This window comes from Elephantulus edwardii, unplaced genomic scaffold (genome assembly GCF_000299155.1).
Source record: "Elephantulus edwardii isolate Elephantulus edwardi_28Jun2011 unplaced genomic scaffold, EleEdw1.0 scaffold00005, whole genome shotgun sequence".
In the NCBI taxonomy this organism is placed as follows: Eukaryota; Metazoa; Chordata; class Mammalia; order Macroscelidea; family Macroscelididae; genus Elephantulus; species Elephantulus edwardii.
In genome coordinates, this window is record NW_006399755.1 from 20,616,161 (window position 1) to 20,627,794 (window position 11,634).

The 11,634-nt window shown below is 37.7% G+C and overlaps 1 pseudogene; it reads right to left on the reverse strand.

Annotated features, from left to right (window-relative positions):
• The window catches only part of LOC102854850, a 47,767-nt pseudogene that overhangs the window by 9,906 nt on the left and 26,227 nt on the right, over positions 1 to 11,634 (reverse strand).

The window sequence follows — 11,634 nt, forward strand, 5'->3', positions numbered from 1 at the left end:
TGTTTCCAAGGATGTAAAGTATAATGAGAGCAGATAGCCTTTGGGTTAACAGCACAAACAATATGGACTATGCTATCCTGGGCTACGCTACCTTTTTAATTTGGCCATACTATATTTTTCTCCCTCCAGTACTATTAACACTTAGTTATGTTAATGTTCTATTGCTATACTTAGAGGGGAAAGGTAGTATAATTATAGGTATAGTGTATCTCCCTTCCCATTTGAGTGATACATCAGGATATAAAGATATGTCATTTTTCCCGTTCAGCTTCCTGTAGTTTAAAAAGATGGGTGTGAAGATATGAGGCTGAGAATCCCTGATTACCTTTGGCAGGTAGTATCCAGCCACAGTGGTATCAAATGCCACTTCTCTGGGTACGTTCATGGGGACAATGTTGCCCATTCTTTGCACCTCATGGATGACAGCATTAGTGTAGGGCATGTGGTCTCTGGTGGCCATGCTGGGCTGCTGGGACTGGCCAAGTACTCTGTCGATTTCAGCTTGTGCTTTCTCTGGAAAAGAGGAGAGCGTTCTATTATTTTAAAAACTGTTATGCTTTCTTCCAAAGGAGTGGAGGTTATATCCAGAAATCAACATGATTTCAATTAATGATCATGTTACAAACAAATAAAATGTTATTTCAATTGTAAGTATTTCAAAGAAAAGCAGAGTCATCTGTTGTTATATGCCATCAAGTCAACTATGACCCATAAGAACACTATGAACAATGGCTCTTAACCTCACACTATCCTGAGCCAATTACACTATCCCTACACACTTGACTCCATTGCCATAGTCATTGTGTCAGTCCATCTCATCCAGTGTCTTCCCCTTGTGACCTGACCTTCTACCCTTCCAAGCATGATGATCTTCTCTAAGGACTAGTCCCACCTGACATCATGCCCAAAGAATATGGGATGGAGTTTCAAAATCCAAGGAGCAACTTGGTTTCACCCTCTCCAGTACAGACCCACTTGTTCTCTTGCCTATCTATGTTATGTTCCAATACTCTTCTCCAGTACCACAACTTACAGGCATTTATTATTTTTCTGCCATCTTTATTCATTGACCAGCTTTAGATGCATAGAAAACAATTATTGAGAAGACCATGGCCTGGCTCAGGAACACCTTAGTGTCTTGACTGACATCATTGCTCTTTAGCACTCTGTAGAGATCTTTGATAGCAGACTTTTCCAATGCAACTTATCTTTTACTTTCCTGACTGCTGGTGATAAGAGTAATGATTGTGGGTCCAAGCAAGATAAAATCCTTAACCTCAATCTTTTCTCCATCTATAATGATTTTGCCAATTGGCTCAGTGGTGAGAATCTTTGTTTTCCTGATCTTGAGATGCAACCCATATTGAAGGCTGTGGTCTTTGACTTTCTGCAGGAAATGCTTCAAGTCCTTTTCTGTTTCGGTGAGCAAAGTTGTGTCATCTGGGTAATGCAGGTTGCTGATGAGTCTTCCTCTAATCCTGATATCACATTCTTCTTCAGAGACTGCAGCTTTGTGGATTATTGGCTCAGCATATAGATTGAATATATATGGAGAAAGGCTACAACCCTTATGCATACTCTTCCTGAATTTAAACAGTATTGTGTTCCCATGGTTCCTTTTGGACAACAGCTTCTTGTTTTAGATATAGATTCTATACAAGCACAATTAAGTGTTCTGAGAGTCTAATTTTTCTCATTTTGAGCTATAATCAGAATCAATAAAACACAAATAAACGTCCTTCTGATACTCTCCACTTTCAGCCATGATCCATCTGACATCAACAATTATATCCCTAGTGCCAGGCCTCTTCTAAATCCAGTTTGTATTTCTGGCATTCTCTGTCAATGTACTGTTCTGGTTGTTTTTGAAAAATCTTAAGCAAGATTTTGCTTGCATGTGTTGTTAGTGTTATTGTCCAATAATTTCCACAGTCTGTAGGATCACCTTTTGGGGGGAATGGGAAAAAATATAGGTCACTTTCAGTTAGTTGGCCAAGTAGAGGTTTTCCAGATTCCTTGGCACAACATGGTGAGCATATCTAGGGCTACAACTATTTGTTGAAACATTTCAATTGGTAATCTGTCAATTCCTTGGACCTTATTTTTTACCAATTCCTTAAGAGAGGCTTGAACTTCTTTCTTTATTGCCATTGGTTTTTGACCAATGCTTCTTTCTGAAAATGGTTTTGTGTCAGCCAATTACTTTTGGTACAGTGACTCTATGTATTTTCACCATCTTCTTTTGATGCTTTCTGGGTTATTTAAGTACATTACTTATAGTATCATTAAGTATTGCAACTCACAGCTTGAATTTGTTCTTCAGTTCCTTTAGCTTGAGAAATGCTAAGTGAGTTTTTCCTTTTGATTTTCTGACTCCAACTCTCTGCACATTTCATTATAATGCTTTGCTTTGTCTTCATAAGCTGCCCTTTGAGATCTTCTTTTCAATTCTTTAGCTTCCTTATTTCTTCCCTTTGTTTTGGCTTCTCAGCAATCTAGTGTAATATGCAGAGTCTGTTCTAACACCCATCTTGGTTTTTTCTTCCTCCTCTGTCTCTGTAATGACCTTTTGTTTTCTTCATGTATGATAGTCTTGATACTATCCCATAGCCTGTCTGGTCTTCATTCAATAGTGTTCAATGCCTCAAACTTGTTCTTGAAAATAGACCTATGGTAGACATTTTATAAATACCAAGACAACATGATCTCATATTGTGCCAGATTGGCCCTCAGGCCAGACAGCACTCAAAATATGACTTGATCTGAACTACTTCCTCAGAATAAAACTACCTTAATGAAGTAGATGAAATAGAATGATTCAGTGACTAAGATAATCTGGGTAGGTGTGTCAGAGACAATAAGATTGACACAGGATAAAGCAGAGTTTAGGGCTGTTGTACACAGGGTCGCTATGAATCACAGGTGACTTGACGGCACATAACAACGACAACAGCAATGAAGTAGATGGAGGTAAAGTTTCATTTGCTTATGTATCACAACTCAAAATGAGGCAAAGTAGCTTCAACCATCCATTCAAAATTAGAACATTGAATGTAAGAAGTATGAATCTGAGAAAATTGGAAATTCTTAAATACGAAACATAACACAAAGAGGTCAATATCCTAGGTGCCAGGGAGCTAAAATGGACTGGAATTGGCCATTCTGAATCTAATAATTATACATTCCACTATGTCAGGAATGACAGAATGAGGAATGCCATCTTATTCATTATATAAAAGAAAAGTTCAAGATAGATCCTCAAGTCCAGTGCTATCATGAACAGGATGATTTCCATAATAGATGAGAAAGATCTGTTAATACTACTATTATTTAAATTTACAAACATAACATTATCGCTAAAATGAAGATTATGAAGATTTCTACCAACTACTGCAGCGTGAAACTGATCTAACATGCAATCAAGATGCTTTGGTAATGATAAGTGACTGGAAGTCTGAAACAAAGAATGATTGGTGGTGAGATATATTGCGTTGGTGAAAGAAATGAGGCTGGATATCCCATGAAAGAATTTTTTTATGACCAACAAGTTACTGATTGCAAGTATCTTTTAAAAATAAACATAGAAACTATTCACCTGGATCTTGCCTGATGGGATACACAGGAATCAAATTGATAGCTCTTGTTGTGAGGTGCCATCACATTGGCTACCACTCATAGCAATTCTGAGAACAACAGACCTGAACCTTGCTCTATCCTGCACCATCCTCACAATTTCTATTATTCTCAAGTCCATTGTGGTAGTCACTGTGTCAGTCCATTTCATGTAATATTCCTTTCAATGGCCTTCTAATTTTCCCAGCCTGATGTGTCTTCCTGGGGATTAGTTCCTTGTGAAAATATGCCCAAAGTAAGGAAGAAGCAGCTTCACAATCCTTATCTCTAAGGAGCACCCTGGTTACACTTCCTGAAAAAACAAATTTCTTTGTTCTTTTGGAAATCTGTGATACACCAAATACTCTTCTCTAACACCACAATTCATAGCCATCAATCCTTCTTCAGTCATCTTTATTCACTGCCCAACTTTTAGGTACACAGGAAATGACTGAAAATACCATGACTTGCACCAGGTACACCTGAGTCTTTAAAATGACATCCTTGCTCTTTCCCACTTTGGAGAGGCCCTTGATGATAGAAAACAGATTTCCTCAATGCAACTAGTCTTTGCATTTCTTGACTGTTATTACCATAGGTGCTGATTTTGGATTGAAGTAAAAAGAATTTGTTATGATGCTGCCTATCCACGTACTAATAAAGATTTGTGGTTTTTTAGATGTTGAAATATAATCTTTACTGGAGGCTATAGTCTTTGATCCTCTGCAGCAAGTGCTTCAAGTTCTCTTCACTTTCTGCAAGCAAATCTGTGATATCTGCATTACACAGGTTGTTGATGAGTCTTCCTCCAAACCTGATGCCATGTTCTTCTTCACATACTGCAGCTTCTTAAATTATTTGCTTAACATACAGATTGAAGAAGTATAGAGAAATAGTTAAAAATTTATTAAAATTTATTTACTTGTGCAAAAGTAAAGTGTACAAGCTCACTATCAGCAGTCAGAACAACGCTAGAATAAACCGTCAATTATTCCTGAACAAGTCCAAAGTGAAGCCAAAGAAAATGAAAGGAGGGTCATATGCACCAAAATAAGAAGATAAGAAAAATTGATGCCTTAAAATTGTGGTGTTGCCTAACAATGTGGAATACATCATTGACTTCCTTAAGGTAAACAAAAGAAGTGCATCGGAAGAAATGATGATGAGATGTTGTCTCAACAGACTTTGGCCATATTACCAGGAGGTGTCAATCCATGGAAATGAACATCAAACTTGGAAAAGTGGTGCATGACTTAAGCAGAGGAAGTTCTTCAGTGGCATGGACAGACACAGTGACTTCCACAATAGGTTTAGCAATGCAGAGATGGTGAGAATGGCACAGTATTTAGAAGAGATTTCTCTGTTGTTTATAAGTCCCTAGGATTTGGATCTCATTTGTAGCACCTAATAACTACCCAAACATCTAGTGTATGTTCTCTTGTTTTTGCATGTTGTTGTTGTTATTATTGTTATGTACCATTGAGCCACCTGTGACTCACAGCAACCCTATGCACAACAACTCTGAAGCCTGCCCTATCCTGAGCCAGTTGCACTGACTCCAACACACCTACCCCTATTACTGTGTAAATCCATCTCATCTAGGGTCTTCCTCTCCTGCGCTGTCCCTTCACCCTTCTGAGCATGGCGTCCTTCTCCAAGGACCTGTCCCTCCTGACCATGTACCTAAAGAATATGACACTATATCATATCCTCTATTTCATCTCACATCCTTACGTTCTGTTATTTATCTTCTGGCCCCAACTCTGGGAAGCATGTTTCAGGTGTGTATCTGCCCTTGCCCAGGAACATTCAAGCACTTGCTCACCTTGGATCTCTGGGTTCATGGCCATATAAAGCAGAGCCCAGCGCAGTGTTGTAGAAGTTGTTTCAGTTCCAGCCAGGAAGAGGTCCAACGTGCTGCAGACAAGGTTTTCTTCATCAAAACTTGACATAGCCTTACCTGTCTACTAGAAAAAAAATCTTTACCGATTAATTCAAGAAGGCTCCTGTTTGCCACAAAACACACAGGTCCTTTCTTGGGGAAGAAATTTAGAAAGAAAACAATAGGAAAACCACATTCCTTTTCTTTGGCTTTGTTGGGAGACATGGACTATTGTAGTAGATATCACTTGCATCATCTTGATCCAAGTGATAAAAGTGAAAAGAAAGAGTAATTTTCAGAGATCTTTAATTTGAGAAGGTATCAGAATAGTAGGAGGAGAATGGATATGAAAGAGACTTGAGTTTCATTATTAGCCATACATTTACTAACTATGATCTAAGGTTGTTGTCAATGTGCTGTCAAGTTGCATGTGACTCATAGCAACCCTATATACAACAGCCTCAAACCCTGCTCTATCCTGTACCAATCTAATTATTTCTGACACAACTACCCTCATTACCTCAGTCACTGAATCAATCCATCTCATTGAGAGTCTTCCTCTCTTGCACTGTCCCTCCATTCTCCCAAGCATGATGTCCCTCTCCGAGAACTGGTCCCTCCTTGCAACATGCCCAAAGTATGTCATATGAAGTTTCAGAATCCTTGACTCCAAGGAGCAGCCTGGTCTCATCCTCTGCAGGATGAACTTGTTTGTTCTCCTAGCAATCCATGGTACATTTAATACTCCCCTCCAGCACCACAGCTCAAAGACATCAATTATCCTTCTATCCTCCCTAGTCATTGTTCATCTTTCTGATGCATAGTAAGTATTTGCAAAGACTATGGCCTGGGTCAGGTGCACCTTAGTAACATATTTAATGTCTGTGTTCTTTCATTTCTTGTTCTGTAAAATGAAAATGAATTCTTAAAACCATAAAATGAGGTGGCTGAGATGTAAACCATATGCATATGACAAAAAAGTAACAGAAGTTCTACTGTTACCAGTACACACAAAACCAAAACTCAGTTCCCTTTTCATACACCAATTCTCATATCTCCCCATGCCACTTTCCTGTCTAAGTTAACCTCCCTAATTCTATATCCTAGTCTTCATGACAGGGAAGCTCTGGTGGTCTAGCGGTAAGGAATTGTGCTGTCAACACAAAGGCACATGGTTCAGATCCACCAGCTGCTCAAGAGAGAAAGATAGGCAATCAACTCTTATGTGATTTACTGACTCTGAAAACTTGCTGGAGGGCCAGCTCAGGGTCAGTCCCCACTCAAAGTTACACTACAACAACATTCCTCATGATACACCATTATCTTTCTTTGAAGTCTTCAATTAGTTAACATTCCCCATAATGTGTGATTCCATATCTAAACCCCAAATAGCAAATAGTCTGAAGACTTAGGTATGCCTGATCCAGGCATAGTCTTCACAATTGCTTGCTATGAATCAGAAAACTGGACAATGACGAGGGATAACAGAAGGAGAATTGGAGCCTTTGAGCTGTGGTGCTGGAGAAGAGTATTAAATATACATCATGGACTGCTAGGAGAACAAACAGCTTCTCCTTGATATGGTGAAACCAGGCTGTTCGTTGGAGGCAAGGATTCTAAATCTCTGACATACTTTGGCATTCTGTAAGGAGGGACTAGTCCTTGGAGAAGGAGTCATGCTTGGGAGTGTGGAAAGACAGTGCAGGAGACGAAGAACCTCGATGAGATGGATTGGCTCAGTGATTGGAGTAATGAGGGTGGATGTGTCAGAGACGATGAGGTTGGCTTAGGATAGGGCAGTGTTCAGACCTGTTGTAGATAGGGTCAGTGAAAGTCACAAGCAACTCAATGGCACTTAACAACAACAACAATAGCACCAGCACCACCACCAACAATATTATTTCACCAACAAATGAATAAGGGAAGAGATGAAAATAAATCCACAAGCCTACACATTCCAGTTGTGGTGGTGTTGTTGTGTACTACTGAGTTGGAACCAACCAATAGCTGACGCTTCAGTGGGTTTTCAGAGGCAGTTAATTGCATGAGCGGAGACTGCAGGGCAGCTTCTTGCCACTAGGCTACTAGAGCTCCCTCCACACTCTAGTAGGAGGAACACTTTGATTCTTGGTCCTTTTTGTATATTATTGTGATTTTAATGAAAGTTTACATAAAGGTTGGGGTTTCATTAATTCACTGATGCACGTTTTTCATCCACTCGCCTACCCACAATTCACTTCTTTTTCTACATTGTTAATTGACATACATATTATGCCCAAGCATACATTCCTTTCAGACAGTTCTTTCTTTCCTTTGTTCCAGAGCAGTGTTCATTATCCATCCACTCCTTTCCTGTTCTCCCCTGCCCTATGTCAATCTTATTTTATAACAGCATATACTGCAGTATTTGTCCTTTTGTGACTGAGATATTTAAGAATAATATCTTCTAGACTCACTCATGTTGTGTAATGTTTACAAGTTCATTGTTCTTAAATGCTACATAATATTCCATTGTTTGGATGTACCACAGTGTTTCTATCCATTCATTGGTTGACAGGCACTTGGGCAGCTTCCATCTTTTCACTATTGTGAATAATGTAGCAACAAACATGGATGTGCATACATCTGTTTGTGTCATGGCTCTAGTTTCTTTAGGACATATTCTCAGTAATGGGATAGCTCGGCTGAATGGTATTTCTATTTGCACTTTTTTGAGAAAAGTGCTAGATCACATTCCATAGTGATTGTACCATTTTATAGTCCCGCCAGAAGTGATGAGAGTTACAATATCTTCACATCCTTGACAGTATTTGTTCTTTGCTTCCTTGTTGAACTTTGCTATTGTTGCTGCAGTGAGATGATATCTCATAATTGTTTTGATTTGCATCTCTGATAGCTATGGATTTTGAACATTTCTTCATGTGTTTGTGGGCCATCTAATTTTTTTTGGTGGTCTATTAATATTTTGTGCCCATTTTATGATTGGGTTGCCTTTCTTGTTGAGGTGCTGTTTTGTTCAAGAGGCTGTTGTTTCTCCATTTGACTGATTTCATCTCCTTGTGAAAAATTAGTTACCATAGGTAGATAATTTGATGGCTGGGGTTTTAATTCTATTCCGTTGATTTATGTTTCTGTCACTGTATCAGTATAATGATATTTTGACCACCATGGCCGTGTTGTAGGATTTTAAATCAGGGTGTGTAATGCCTCTTACCGTATTCATCTTTTTCAGTAGTGCTCTTATTATTCAGGGTCTCTTTCCGTTCTAGACAAAATTGGAAATTGCCTTTTCCATCTTGTTGTAGAATTGGAATTTGTATTGGGATTTCATTGAACTTGAAGATTGCTTTTAGTCAAATTGTCATTTCACTATATTGAGTCTTCCTATCCATGAGAATGATATATTCTTTCTTTTCTCAAGGTCTCTTTCTGTTTTTTCCAGTAATGTTTGGTGGTTTTATTGGACTTTTGTGTCTATACTTAGATTTATTCCTTACTGCTTCATCTATCCTAATTGGTATCGTTTTTCTTAGTTCCTTTCCTACGTTTTCCTTGTTACTGTAGAAAAAGCCAACTGATTTTTGTACGTTGATCTTGTATCCTGCTAATTTGCTGAATTGGTTGCCAATGTCCAACAATCTTCTTGTTAATTCTTTAAGGTTTTTTAAGTATATTGTCATATCATCTGCACATAGAGATAGTCTTATCTTCTCTTTGCTAATTTTGATGCCTTTTATTTCCTTCTCTTGCCTTATTGTTCCCACTAAGACTTCAAATACAATACTGAATAAGAATGGTGATAATGAGCATTCTTACCTAATTCCCATTCTCAAGGAGAATGACTTTAATCTCTCACCATTTAGAACAATGTTCGCTCTTCAGTTTGCATATGCACTTTTTACTATGCTGAGGACATTCCCCAATATTCATATTTTACTGAGTATTTTATTCAGGAAGGTGTTGGATTTTGGAAAAGGCTTTTTCTTCATCAATTAATAGGAGCATGTGGTTTTTGTTCTTTGCTTTGTTAATATGATGAATTACAATAATTGTTTTCCTTATGTTGAACCATCCTTGCACACCTGTTATGAATCCTACATGGTCATGGTGATTTTTTTTTAAATATATATATATATACTATTGGGTTCTATTGGCCAGGTTTTGTGGATAATTTTTTTCTATGTTCATGAGAGATACTAAAGTTTCCTATTTTGGTTGTGCTTTTACCTGACTTTGGTATTAAGGATATATTTGCTTCATTGAATTAGACTGGGGGCATTCCATCTTTTTCTTTTCTGAAGTACTTTATGTAGAATTGATGATAGTTCTTCTCTGAATGTCTGATAATATTCACTAGTAAAACCATCTGGCATGGTGCTTTTTGTTTGCTAGAACTTTTTAAATGATCTGTTCAATTTTGTCTTTTTTGATGGGTTTGTTCAGGTGTTCTACTTCAGTCTGTGTCAGTGTGGGTGTGTTGTGTGTTTTGAAGTATTTGTACATTTCTTCCAGGTTTTCATATTGTTTGAACACAGTTTTCCATAAAATTCTGTTGTTAACATTTTTATTTATGGCATTGCTCCTTTCATATTTTAATTATGTATTTTCCTCCTTTTTAGTTTTGTTAGGGAGCTCTGGTGACCTGGTGATATGAATCTGCACTGATATCTTGAAGGCATGCAGTTCGAATCCATCAGCTGCTCTGCAGAAGGATGGGCAATCTTTTCGCATGCAATTACTGCCTCTGAAAATCCCCTGGAGGGCCAGCTATGGGTTGGTTCTGACTCAATAGCACCTAACAACAGTGATTTGTTGTTTTTATTGATATTTTTAAAGAACAGACTCCTGGATTTGTTGATAGTTTCAACTGTTTTTCTGTTTTCTATTCCATTTGCTTTTGGTTTTGTTTCCATTTTAGTCAACTTCAGTTTCAATTTGCACATGAGTAGCTGATGATCTGTTTCACAAGAAGCACCCAACTTGGTATTGACTGCTACTGTTGCATTTCTCCAGTTATTCTTTCCACAGATGTAGTCAGTCTGGGTCCTGAATAGTCCATTAGGTGATGTCCATGTGTATAGTTACTATGGTTTTTAAAAAAGGTATTTGTAATAAATAAATGTTGATTTTAATTCTTTTTGGTCAAACATTCTTCTAAGTGGTATAGTAGTGGTCTGTCCATTTGCTGTACAGAGGTAACTTGTAGTTACTGTGATGCTAAACACTGTGACACTGATGGGTCAAATGTCATAATGTTTACCCATGGTGGACAATGTTTGGTGGAGCTCCCTGATTAAAGCAAGCTTGGAAGCAGGTGGGGCATTCACTTCTGAAATAGCTTACCTCCAGAAACTCTATGAACTTGGAGAAATGATGGAAACTATGCAAGTGTTCAGTTATTTGCTCATAGGGCTGTTATGGGTCCTCTACAACTTGATGGCACTTAACAACAACAACAACAACATACAAAAAATCAATCGTTAGTTTACCAGCTTCATTTCTGTCAACAAGTCCATAAGATCGAAGGATAATTGGAACTAGGTAAAAATGTTCCTTTAGGACTTACAAGGTCTCAAAACAAATGCCTTTGAACTCTCATCTTTATTTATAATCATCTCATCAATCCTTAAATAATTATTGTTGTTGATTGCCTTAGAGTTGAGTACGATTCATAGTTACCCTATGAACAAAAGGCCTGAAGCCTTTATATAACTATCAATATTTATCAAAGTTCATAGAGTTATATATACTACTACTATAATCTCAAATAGCGACTCTGTTTTACCTTTCTTTGGTTTACTAAATAAATATTTGACTATTAAAGATGTCCATGTCCTAACCTTTACTCTTGTTGTTGGATGCCATTGAATAATTTCTCCCTTAAAATAACATTATCTATAACAGAATAAAATATTATGCATTCTGCATCATTCACACTGCCATTGTTTATTTAAAACCATTTCAGTAGTTACTGTGTTGACCAATCTCTTTGGGACTCTTCCTCCTTTTTGTAACTGCACCTCTACTTTAACAAACATGAGATTTTCCTTCTAGGATTAATCCTCTAGATATCATGCCCAACTATGTGAGAAGTCTTGCTTTTAAAAAGAATTCTAAGAACTTGTGAAAATGTTGTGTTA